Below are 13,638 nucleotides of genomic sequence, written 5' to 3'. Positions count from 1 at the left end.
TAAACCTAAATCCAGGCTTAAGTATTTGTAGTAGACCATTAGCCTTCAAAGATTGAACATTACAAATTTCTACTATTCACTGTCAACACCTAGTAATTTATTTTTCCTGGGGGCATAAATTTAATCATATACTTTTCTAGTGATGTTGGACAAGTCACTTAGCTAGCAGTTGAGCCAAGAACCACAAGAACCTTTTTGGATATTTAATACTTATTTGTCCACATACTTCACGGGATAACTATATGTGCTTGTTTTACCAGCATCAAGAACAGTATTTCTCACTCAACTATACTAAGGAAAAGTCAAGTTTTAGTTTTGCATGAAACTTGGCCAAAAAAAAAAAAAAAAAATCAATATAGATTCCCAGAAACCAGAAATCTTCAAAGACCCTACCTCGAATCTTCTAATAAGTTTAGAAATTAAATTACAGCAGTTAGACATTAAATACAAATTTACCAAATATTTCTGTGCAAGACTGCTTTCGCTCTTTGAGGATAAATCTCACAAAGGGGCAAAATAGGATAAATATTTAACTTACAAATATGCAAATATGAGGCAAGATATTTTTTCCTTAAAATTCTCTCACAGAAGAATCACCATATATTTGAGTCCTTATGAAGTCTTCTCAATTCATTTGGGAAATAAAATACTGCTTAAGGAAATTCTTTTATTTTGAAAAACAAAATATTGCCTACAGAAGATCTTCACAATCAACCTCAATCAATCCTAGTTTCTGTTACTTTTACATAACACTTGAGAGGTCAAATAACTTAGATGGAAATGAAAATGACATACTTGAATAAAAACAGACAATGCAAAGTGACTAATGAATCTGAGACATGTGAAATATCAAAGATACATTATGGAATGAGCCCCCTCCAAAAGGAGTATTTATAAATTAACATTAATTTGTGATTTAATATGCTATCATCTTAAAAGTAGAACAAGCAAACATTATATGCCCCATAATAAAATGAAATACGAAAAAGCACCACCCTATGAAATTTTATTGCCTCAAAAACAAAAACCATTAAACTTCAATTTAATAAAGGTGCTAGATCCAAATACTAGTTTATCAGAAATATGCGCAACATAAAAGAACACTCAATAGATAACACAAGAAAGTAATTGTCTAATCCAGAATACGGAAAAAAGGAAAACCACCTGGTTTCACTAACATTATCTATGATGTGAAATTTTAAAGGGGAAGACAAAAGATTATTATTCAGAAGAAGCTTAAAGGTCAAATATATTGTGTAAACCCTGTCTGAATCATGATTTTAAGAAACCAACTATAAAAAAGACTTTTTTGAGAAAATCAGGGAAATCTAAATATGGAATGAGTATTATATGATACACAGGAATTTTGTTAGTGATAATACAAGAGGACTGTGTGTGCGTGTGTGTACTTAAACGTTTACTTTTTTTATTTTAAATGTTAACTTATTTTTGGAGAGAGAGAGAGACAAAGGGTGAGCGGGGGAAGGGCAGAGAGAGGGAGACACAGAATCTGAAGCAGGCTCCAGGCTCTGAGCTGTCAGCACAGAGTCCTAAGCAGGCAGAGAACTCACTAACTGTGAGATCATGACCTGAGCCAAAGTCATATGCTTCACTGACTGAGCCACCCAGGCACCCCGAGAGGATTGTATACTTTAATAAGTCCTCATCAGTAAGAGAATTTATGCTTGAACTGGTCTGCTGTCTGGGATTTGCCTTGAAATATTCGTTTAAAAGTTAAATTTCAGGGGCACCTGGGGGACTCGGTTAAGCATCCACTTCAGCTCAGGTCATGATCTCATGGTCCGTGGGTTCGAGCCCCGCGTCGGGCTCTGTGCTGACAGCTCAGAGCCTGGAGCCTGCTTCAGATTCTGTGTCTCCCCCCCTCTCTCTGCCCCTCCCCTGCTCATGCTCTGTCTCTGTCTCAAAACTAAATAAAAATATTTTTAAAACTTAATAAAAGTTCGGGGCGCCTGGGTGGCGCAGTCGGTTGAGCGTCCGACTTCAGCCAGGTCACGATCTCGCGGTCCGGGAGTTCGAGCCCCGCGTCAGGCTCTGGGCTGATGGCTCAGAGCCTGGAGCCTGTTTCCGATTCTGTGTCTCCCTCTCTCTCTGCCCCTCCCCCGTTCATGCTCTGTCTCTCTCTGTCCCAAAAATAAATAAATGTTGAAAAAAAAAATTTTTTTTTAAATAAAAAAAAAATTAATAAAAGTTAAATTTCACCCAAGGTTGAATATGGATGACAGATACCTGAGGATACAATGCATTATTCTACTTCTGTGTTTGAAAATCTCCACAATAAGGTTTAATATACATAACAACATGACAGAAGGCCATGGGAAGCAGGTAGTATTCAAGCTGGGCCTGAAGGATTGGTACAATTTGAATCCATCCCCCTTTAAAAAAAAAAAAAACTTTATAAACTGCAGCTTGTAAAGGGAGTTACCCTACACAAGGCTAACTGACTCAGGGTCCAAGCTACTGCATAAACTTAGTATAACTTATTACTTCCTCAACCATATTTTTGACAAAGGACACATAAAAATTTTTTCCCAAAAAAATGGATTTCCAAATAAGTATAAATGTCTTTAGCCTTATTTTTATCAGACACCACCCCCTAAAGAGAACAAAATTTACTTAACACTCAATGTCATGCCACAGATCATACTAGGCACACTGTATCTAATTCTTACTACAATCCAGAAAAGCAGGATTCTTTACAAATAAGGAAACTGTACCAATTTCCATATCCTAATAGACAAAAAACCACTAAAATGGCAGAGGATTTGATACTGTCAAGACTCCAAAGGCTCCATGCTGCTCTTTTCCATACCAACCAAGCATAAACCGTCAGTCAGCTTGTATGTAAATTATACAACTAAAAGCTTTCCCCAATCATCCTTTTGCTTATACTATTCCAGTCCTCTGGACAGCTCTTTGCCATCTAATTCTTCACATGCAAATTCTATAAACTCAAAATTTGGCTCAAATGCCACTTTCTTCATCAAAACCTATCCCCAAGCAATCTTTTTCTTAATTTCCATCGCATTTAATTGGTATTTTCAGTGTATTAATATCACATTAACTGTTAGACTTGAAAACTTCTCTAAATCATAACTAGGACAGAAAAAACACATAACACAATCATGCAAGCTATTCTGGTTACACCAGTGTTCCATGAAATGTTAACAGTTATGAGGAAGAGGATCAGGATAATGTAATAAGGAGAGAGGGAAACTCGTAACATTATCAAGTATGAATCCATTCAAAAGCATGAGATAAATGCATTTATGCATATATAGAAAAAAATCCAAGGGGTACTTGGGTGGCTCTGTCAGTTAAGCATCTGACTTTGGCTCAGGTCATGATCTCGCGGTTCGTGGGTTGGAGCCCCACATTAGGCTCTGTACTGACAGCTTGGAGCCTGGAGCCTGCTTCAGATTCTGTCTGTCTTTCTGTCTGTCTGCCTCTCTCTCTCTCTGCCCCTCCCCTGCTCATGCTCCATCTGTCTGTTTCTCTCTTTCTCAGTTCCCACTTATCTAAAACTTAAATTAGTCTGGGCAGAGAAACAGGGATAGATTGTTATTAGTATTTTTGCAAGTTCTCCAGATGATGTTTCCCTGTGCAGATACAACTGAGACCCTTACACGTCACCATATCACCTATAGCTAAGGAATACACCTACAAGCACCCTAATGGTTTTCCAAATAAAAAATAAAAAAATAAAAAATTTGGATCATTCATCATGATGTAACAGATAAATATGAATTAAAAGATCTAGAATATAGCTCCACGTTTGTCCCAAACCAGGTGAATGAACTCAGAACACTTGAATACTCTGGTCCTGTTTCCCCATTTGCAAATGAGAATATGCCCCCCTCACAGGATTATTGTGAAGAATAAATGAGATAATATATAAAATTAAAATATAAGTGTTTTCTAGAGTATTAATGACCTAGTATAATGAGTGGATGATTTTCTTACTTAAAAAAATCAATATAAAATCCTCTAATACAAGAATTTTTCTGGGAATTTACCTTACATAAACAGAACCAACAAGAAAAAAATAAACTGCATAACATTTACTGCAGCACCACTTCTAGTGGTTCAAAAATAAGAATTAAACAACATAAACTCAACAACAGAAAAATGGTACAGCAAAATTAAAATCTATGCACTGAATGTTACAAGTTGATAAGTAATATAGTCAAATGTCCATATTAAGTAAAAATACCAAGTTGGCTAAGTGTATCACACAATCCCATTTTTGTTTAAAATAGAGGAGCAATATATATATGACCATATATTTGTGTGCAGTATGACCAAATAAACACTTAACTCTGGTAGGAGAGGAGGTACTACTACTGGCTTTATCTTTGCTTTTTTGGTTTGTGTTCTAAGGCTCACTGAAGCTAGCAAAATTGTTTTTTCTTTAAAGGTGTGTGTGCGTGCTCAAATACATGCACGTATAGATATATATTTGTATACGTGCATGTATACACACACATATTTATATATGCACTATATACATATATATGCTTCACACACTGTGCAGAGCCCTATACGGGGCTTGAACTTATGACTCTAAGATCAAGAACTGAGATGACATCAAGAGTTGGATGCTTAATCAAATGAGCCACCCAGGCACCCTAAAAGGTCCTATGTTAACATAGTTTAAATGCATTAGTTTAGAGACTTTATGATAAACAGAATATAGTACAAGTGATCCTGTGCTATTTTCAGTTCATTTTAGTACTAGGTTGAATGCCCAACAACTGAAGACTTGTCTCAAATGATTATCTAGTAATTTTCAATTGTTACACATAATCAATTGGAATCAATATAGCACCAAGGAGAAACAACTTAAATGTTAGGTTGTAACAGAACTAAAGGAAGTCATTTCAATGCATGGTCTGAGACAACTGAGGAAAAATAAAAACCATTTTAAGCAGCAAACTCTAATGCAATTTTAAAAGGATTTTTTTTCTTTAGAATTTTCCAAAGTGTTTTCCTTAACCACAAACTCACAGTGTTATTTGAAATAAGAGGTTCCCTGTCCATTACATTTAGGATATGCTGCTCCCTGGTACTCATTTATTCTTTTGCAAGCTGAGCATACAGTCAATCCAGAATTCATTGTCACATAGTAAGTCCTACAGTTAAAACTGCTTAGCTTTACGCCAGCATTATAACTTTTTTCTGGAAATATGTTAACACAAAATAAGTTATTTTAAGCAGTATTTCTAGTAATTTCCAAGAAAAGAAAGCTTAGCGAATTATACAACATATTTCAACTTTTTAAACTTTTGTCTAAGAAAAGCCACAACTTATGACAGTTAAGTTTTAAAACACGTTTGGTTTACTATGACTACTCTGAATAGTATAAGAAAAAATATATGAGCTGTACAAACCTTTCAAATAAATAGGAATCTCTTAGGTGATTAAGTATGAATTGTGATTTTTTAAATTCCTCAAATATTCAAGAACAAGCTTTGAATGGATGATCACTTGTATCTCAATAACTTTAAGTGAAATGACCCAACCAATTTCTTAAAGATGTTGTAAAAAACCTTCTGTAAGTTGCTTAGAAAAAAACAAAAAAACTGCCTATGGTGCCCCTGGGCGGCTCCGAACAGCAAGGGACTCTTCATCTCTGGGTTGGGAGTTCGAGCCCCACATTAGGTGTAGAGATTACTAAAAAAAAAAATAATTAAAAACTTAAAACACACACACACACACACACACACACCCCACCACCACCACAAATGCCTACACTGCAGTGGCTGAAAAGAGAAACCAAATCTGTTAGTTTCCAGGACTATTAAGTTACATACCAAAAAAGGGTCTGTATAGAAATATTCTTGAGCATAATTTAAATGAAATTTGCTCTGTAGCTAGGTAAATAAAAATGTGTTGAAAGCTGCATGAAGTATCTCATAGGAAGAAATATAGACAATAAAGCAAAAATTAATCTTAGGAAAATAACAAAGCAAATATTAGTAGCGAATTAGTAAGTAAAATGTAACTTCTGAAGATACAAAGATTAAAGGGGAGAAAACACAATAAATTACATACAATTCTCATTATCCATGAAAAAAAAATCATACCAATTCCTCATAGACAACCTTATTTCTAGCACTAAGTTTTCAAAGAAATTTCTTATATGGAACATTATATCAAGGAAACAGAACTGTAACAGAAAATCTCAACAACATTCTCTTAACAGATGCAGGTTTCATAATCTCATTTTTTACAGTCAGCTTTCCTCCAGGAAAACCATGTACCTACCTTGTAACACAATCCAGGGAATGCAATTCCACAGCAATACTTTAAAGGTTCCAAACAATATGGTCTAAATCTTCCCAGTTTACAATCTTGGATTTCCAAAGTCTTTCAGGAACGACCAAATTTAAAAAAGCCTTTAAATCTGATGAGCCCCTATTTACCTCTCCAGGTCCTATCTTTTCAATGTTCCCTACCTCCACTTTAAGTTCTGCTACTCTCCCCTATCAGGGTCACTACCCATACTAATCCCTCTGGCTGAATGCCATTTACCCATCTCTTGACTAATTTCTCCAGGTCTTTTTTTCATTTTTAAATTTTAAGTAGGCTCCAAGCCCAACATGGGGCTTGAACTCATGACCCTGAGATCCAGAACTGCATGCCCTACTGACTGACTGACTCAGCCAGGTGCCCCTCTCCAATTTTTTTTTAAACTCAACTTAACCTCGCATAGAAAGCTATTCCTGACCCGTGTCAGCTATTCCTGACCTATGTAAGCCCATTACACTTTTGTGACATCACTCGTGTGTGTTACTCAGTACACTTAGTATACTGCACTGTAATCACAAGTTTAATCAACTTCCTCTTCACTTTATTTTTAAAATTTATTTACTTAGAGTGAGAGAGAGAGAGAGGAGGGGAGGAGGAGGCTGCGCAAGCAAAAGCACACATGCGGGTAGGAGCAGAGTGAGGGAGAGAGAATCCCAAGCAGGCCCCATTCTGTCAGCAGGGAGCCTGAGGCAGTGTTCAAACCCATGAACCTTGAGATGACGTGAGCCAAAATCAAGAGTCAGACACTTTAACCGACTGAGTCACGCAGGCGCCCCCCTCTTCACTGTATTATAAACTCCCTAATAACAAGGATCTGATACCACCAATGTCTAAATAAAGTCTGGCATTATCAGAGGCCTGCAAGTCTCAAAATGTATTCAGGTTTCTGGTAGTCTAGCTTGATGACAGGATACAACCTAGAATATTCAGAGTAACAAATGGGATTGAATGTTCCTCAAATAATACTCCATGAGTATCTTCTCAAGCAGACTCAAAAATTAGCAAACAATTTATCTTTGGCAAGTTCCTAGAGTACTCCCATTCCTACTAGTATAGGAACCACATAATTTAGAGATTAAATGAAGGTACCAAAGACATTCCCTTTGATCCCTTTTCAGCAATTACACTTCAACCGTAGGGAGGTCCAAGAAAACATCTACAGACAAAACTGACAGCTATCATCATCTCAAAACTTCAAATCTTAATGTTGCTTATGTTAAATCAGTCTTAAAGACTTAGATATTACTACAGAAAACTTATTACATTTAGTCAAGCTAAAAGTGTTGATAAAATACTGCATAGATGTTAATAAATGACCTGGTCACCAAAATGGAAGACATAAATAGCTCCTATGTGCATATAATTCTTGGTATTTGACAAAACCAGACAATACTATCCATATTTTTCTCTACCTACAATTTGCCTTATTTGACTACCTAGCAAAGACCTATACTTAGGGTCAGCTTGACTCTACCACTCATTTACCCTAATGTCTGAATGCATCCAACCAGTTGCATCTTACACAATCAAAACAATATTCCACTGATCCATAAGTCTTTCAGCAATAGTGCTTAAAACCACAGATCACCACTTTTAGATCTAAAACTGGCACTCTTGGTATGAGATGTCCACTCTAATAGAAATTATAAAGATCTATCCTCAAATTACGTTCTCTATATTTATAGGTATTTTTTTTTAACGACTACAAAAAAGTGTGAAAAAAAATGCCTTCTCTCCCCCCTTCCCCTGCCACACACCATTTTTTATGTACTCTGGCAGTCAGTTGCAGGTTTTATTCTCCTAAGCAGGTATTGAATAGGTGGTTTTGCAGTGTCATTTTATAGTCAATTTCACCAAATCCCTTCCAGGAAGCAGATTTTTGGAGGCTCTGTGGTTCAAATACTTGCCTCAGGTAGCTGATAATGGCTGCTTTTTTTTTTTTTTCTGTCCCATTTATAGTCAAAAGTATTCTTACATTCCAACTACCCATTCTCCCTTTACACTTTCCCTTTAGTGAAATGCTGGGATATGTACATAAGGTGTACACACTTGTATGTTTTCCAGTACTCTACTCCAATGTCTTTTCTCTACAAAGAGAGTAAGTGAATAAGTGAAAATCTGTGAACTAAAAATGGATGGGATTACAGCAGCTAAATTTGCAGAGGTGAAATACACTAAACTATGATTTTGCCAACATGCTTGAATAACCAATACTTTTTCAATTCTTTAAAGCACTTTAGAATTCTAAAGTACAGAAAGCCAGGCAAAGATCAAATAAAATTTTTCTTTTAAGAAAAAGGTTAACAAAAGACAATTTCCACAATTTTATTAAGAATTAAAATGACTCTCTGGAAGGTGATACTGTGTTTAATTAGGCAAGCCTTAATTTTTTCATTTATAAAGTTGGATCTTTTGAGTTGTTGGATGAAAAAGTCACCAAGACAAATATACATTAACCTTACGTATATAAACATACTGCTACCTGAAACTAAAAAGAAAGAAGAACCTACCTATACAATAGTTTCATTGGAAAGGCTCGAAAATAACAGCTCTGAAAATTCACTTTTCCCACTACAAAAGTAATACATTTTAAGTGATAAATGTCTTCTATCTATATTATTAAAATATTAGCTTCTAAATGAAGGGTTAGGTTTTTGAAGGAAAGGTTTTTGAAGGAAACCTTTTTCCACCACATTAGAATTCAGAAGTGAGACACAGGAACTAGTCTGATAGCAATCCAATATCTGATCAAGCTACAATGGAAAGCATAATTTAGACCTAAGCCAGTGGGGCTTCTACCACCACACCCCTTAATTATCCTGACCCAGTTACAGGCAGCACTGGACAACTGATGGTCCTCCAAAAAGATGCAGAGTCTATCATGGTCACCTCAAGAAGCAGCAGAATAAAGAGCTTTCTGCAGGGGGCAGACTTCCAAAGAGAAAGAGAGGAAGGAGACTACAAGCCATACTTGATCAGTTCCTTCTTATAAGTTCATCAAAAGCAACAGTGAAGAATTAGGACAACAGAAGCAAGTCAGACTGTTTTTATGCCTTCGTAAAAACAGCAAGAAATCTAATATATCACCAACCAATTTACCCAGTTACAAGTACAATTTTTATACTAATCACACACCTATCAGTAAAACAGCCACAACCTGAATGCAAGTCAAAGGCATATGAGATACATTCAAATATTTAAAACAGTCATAAACTTAAGAACATGAAAAAAATAGAGTATTTCCCTATGTTAGAAACCGACAAGTTTAAAGGTCATTGAATTATGAAATAATTCAGGAGACAGGAACCAACTTCCACTTAAAATTATGAAGATCTTGGGGGCGCATGGGTGGCTCAACTGGTTAAGTGTCTGACTCTTGATTTCGACTCCAGTCATGATCTCAAAAGGTTCCTGAGCTGGAGGCCTCAACTGGGCTCTGCTCTGAGAGCAAGGAGCCTGCTTGGGGATTTTCTCTCTCTCTGCCCCTCCCTCACTTGTGCATGCGAGCTTGCTCTCTCTCAAAAATAAACTTAAAAAAATTATGAAGATCTTGTCAATGTCTATAAAAAGCAGACAGAGTCTGGTCACTGACCAGACTGGCTTTGGAGGTCACACCTGGCCCAAAGCTCTGATCATAGTTACTTTTGTTAACTAGGATAAGTACCTACACAGGAAGACAAGTTATATTTCAATACCAGAAAGATTATTTATAAAGTATGGAAGGTTTAGGAGAAACAAAATCATAATATTACCTTTAAGACTGCATAGTTTGGTTTGTATACTTGTAACACTTAAGATTATTGGCCTATTAAAGCAGACAGCCTTGCATGACCAAATTAAATATGGTAGTAATTTAGACTTTTAAGTTGAAATTTTACTAAATATGGAAACATCTAAAAGAACCTTGCACTCAAATTTTTTCAAACATATAAAAATTAAGGTTTAAATTCTCTTGAAGATGTTTAATAGCAAATCTAACCTGAAGATTAAATAGCCAGACTTGTACAAACAGGAAAAAAGAACTTAAAAGCTGAAGACCCAAGATTCTGAAATACTAACTTTTTAAAATCCGTGTAAACCTTTAGCGGGTACAAAAACTGTCCCTGGGACACCAAAAGACAATCCTAAATAACTTATTTCACCAAAAATTTGACTTGAAACGACATTCATGCAAAAAGGAAATCACTATGCCTATGCAGATGAAGCAAATTATCTTTAAAAAGCAGGATATTAAAAGACTAAGGACAGAAACTTAAGCCAATTAAAAATATCTGTCCTTGTGTTTTAAACAGGATTCCTAGCCAGAATTCCTTAAATCATCCTCTGATACTCCCAGTCACACGGTGAAGAGTCACCTATTAAACATGAAATCTAAGCAGTAAACAAGCCTTTAAAATCCTTAGGTAACTTCCTTTATTATAATTGTTTCGATATACCTTTACAGATATTACATTTCTCTTAAGCGTTTAAAACATTCATCTAATAAAGCTTTCCCTAAAAAACTTTACCAAAAAAACCCTGTCACCAGTTTTAAGTTAAAAATCTCACAAAGTCCTAAGACCTGACTTTAACATGCTTGTCCTATTACACCTAATGTGTCCGTAATACTAACCCACAAAATGTTTAAATATGTGTCTTAATAAAAGACTAAGTTAAGGAAACTGGGTTTTCCCTAGGTATGTTTTCGGAAGTAGCATAACTTTTACACGCGTTCGGGAACAATTCATTTTCCCAAAATCTGGCCCAATTCAGACACAAAACTACTGCTAAAATGTCTGAAGCATCTAATCTTTCCTTTCGTTTTAATGTATGTATCTTTTTGAGTGTCGAAATCTGTTTCAGTAACAAAAACATAACATTCCTTAATAATGGCACCTAACCAGCCTAACCCAAGTCGCTCTTTCATACCCACACCTGTCTGCTGCAAGCTTTTCCTGGATACACTCGGGCCCACGAGAATTCCCACACTTGTTTTTATAAACCCACTCCTTCCTCTTCGCCCACTTCCAACTCGCACACTTCTCTGGATCCACCGGCCTCTGCCCTCTTTCCGAGTCCAAGGGCTGAGAGGACAGCTCGGTCCTTAACCCCAAACGCCGAGAAACCGAGGACACCAGCACCCCAGCGCCGCGAGGCTGCGGCGTGGGGAAGGAAAGGAAGCGGGAGAGCCGAGCCCCCCCCACCCCCCCGCCGCCGCCGGGCGCACACCCCCTTCCGGCACCCCTCCCCCCGCATTGTGCGAGTGGGCCTCAGGCCGCTGCCGTCCCGGGCTGCCCGCAGGCCCCGTCCGCCCTCCCGCCTAAGGGCTGCCCCAGCCGAGGCCGCCACACAAAGCCCGGGGAGCCAGCCCCTGCGGTGCCAGAGCACGGGGAGAAGGAGCAAGCGCGGGCTGACTTACGGGGCTGCTGCGGCCGCGCTGCCTCAGCCGGGGACACCGACCGTTGGGCACACGGCGGTGTCGCTCTTGGCCGTCCTTCCCTCCTCCGCCTTCGGTGGCGGCAATATCTTCTTTCTCCACCTACCTCCCTCCCCCCCACCCCACCTCCTCCTTCTCCTCCCCCTCCTCCTCCGAACCACCGAAGTACCGAGGGTGAGACACAGAGACTCACAACAACATGGCTGCCACCGCCGCCTCCCCTCCCCTCCCCCCCCGCCCACCGGGCGAGCGCAAGGCACTCCGGGAGAAAGGGGAGGGGGAGCACTCACCGAGGTGCGCCTCCTTTCTGTGGCTTCCGTCGCTTCTCCCGCGCTCTGGGCGCCGGCCGGCGGGAGCTCTGCGCGTGCGCACGCTCTCAGCGCTCGCGCGTTTCGGCCGTCCCTCAGGCGTGCACTCCCCCGCCCTCACCTTGCGAGCTCGCAGCTGGTTCTGGACTCAGAGGTGGCACCAAGCGGGGACGCGCTCCCAACCTCCGGCGGCGCAGGCGTGTTGCCCAGCGCCGCGTTCGCGTCTGTCTTCCCGCGTGGGGCCTCGACTTCCGAATTCGCTTACCCTCCGCTTCCTCCCCGGTAGCTCATTGTTCTCCGCCAACCGCCTGTGCGGGTGTTAGAGCTTCCGACCGCGCGGTACTCCCCGCACTTAGCTTCTGGGGTGCTGACACCCACAGGAGCTGGACAGTAACCCAGGCCCTTGGGTTCCATCCTCACCCTCTCCCCGCAGCAAGACGACGGAGACGCAGTTTGGATGGAAAAGTGAACCCCTTACGTGGACTGTCATTCTAGTCGTTTCCTCTTGGGCAAGTGGAACCAGCTCAGCACATTGCCGGCCTGCAACGCTTGGCCGGAGAAAACACAAAAGAGTCTCAGGTCGTTCTGCTGGGGCAGTGATTCTCACTTATCGCCAGTTTTCATCAACCGCGCTCTCCAAGCGCACCTCCCTCCCTCTCGCAGTTAGAGACCAAACCCGTGCCATCGTCCTGGCTCCTGGCTTTGGTAGTGGTGATCCCAGGCTTGAAACCCACCCGGAGTCTGCCCCTGGCACACAGCTGTAATGTGGTAGAGGCACGGGCACTGTGTCCAATTTGTTCTCCATTGTTTGCACAACCCTCTGACGTTCTGTACTTCGGAAACGGAGCGCCTTGTACGAACTTTATCTTCCTGGACGACTGTAAGCTACCCGAGAGGCTGCAAGGACCATGGGTATCTTGTCCATGCATGTGTGTTGTGTCCCCCAGCGCCTGGGCCATGGGAGACTGTTTAACAGTCGTGTACTGAATGCATGAGCTTTTCAGTTTTTTAATTACCAACAAGGTGTGACATTTAAATCCGTCTCAAGCCTTCGCCTGTGGCCCAAATTTCAGGCTTATAGATATTTCCACCTGAATATTCTTCCTGGCACCAAACGTATCAAAAACAATTCACACCCACCCGCCACCTCCAATTCGTATATTATCTCCATAGATGGCGGTGCCACGACCTATTCAGTATCCCTAAGTTCATCCTCTGAACCATTCTTGTCTCTCATACACCTCCCCCTATATAGGTAACTTGCCAATCCTTTCAGATTTTCACTGCCCAAATATTTCTGGAGACAGTTTTTCCCCGTTTCCCCATTAATACTAGCCTTGCTTCCCAGGTCTGAATTTCTGTAGCAGGGTCTTAATTAGCCTTCTTGTGTTCAGTCTTGTTCCCTGCAGTCAGTTCTGCTCCCTGCCATCTGCAATGAAAATCTGATTCCTGGCTCTCATGCCTCTCCTTTAGCCATTTCATTGCTTCATGTTACCCGCAACTGCAATCCTCAAGTATGTTCTGTCACTACTAACAGGCGTTCCTTCAAGAAATGTCTCATGATCAATTAAGTATGGGAGACAC

The 13,638-nt window shown here is 39.8% G+C and overlaps 1 protein-coding gene across 5 annotated transcripts in view; it reads right to left on the bottom strand.

The window, feature by feature from the left end:
• PUM2 (pumilio RNA binding family member 2) overlaps positions 1-11,977 on the bottom strand; it is a 100,962-nt gene extending 88,985 nt beyond the window's left edge. For 4 of the 5 annotated variants that reach the window (XM_030311580.1, XM_030311584.1, XM_030311585.1 and 1 more), the window contains exon 1: positions 11,729-11,863. The gene's annotated coding sequence lies outside the window, so the exon portion shown is untranslated. Of the gene's footprint in view, positions 1-11,728 lie in introns of all 5 variants that reach the window. The other variant, XM_030311582.2, reaches the window with a different exon arrangement.
• Between the last annotated feature and the right edge of the window lie 1,661 nt (positions 11,978-13,638).

This window comes from Lynx canadensis, chromosome A3 (genome assembly GCF_007474595.2).
Source record: "Lynx canadensis isolate LIC74 chromosome A3, mLynCan4.pri.v2, whole genome shotgun sequence".
In the NCBI taxonomy this organism is placed as follows: domain Eukaryota; kingdom Metazoa; phylum Chordata; class Mammalia; order Carnivora; family Felidae; genus Lynx; species Lynx canadensis.
The sequence above is the reverse complement of the archived record's forward strand: the minus strand, read 5'-3'. Positions and strand labels throughout refer to the sequence as shown.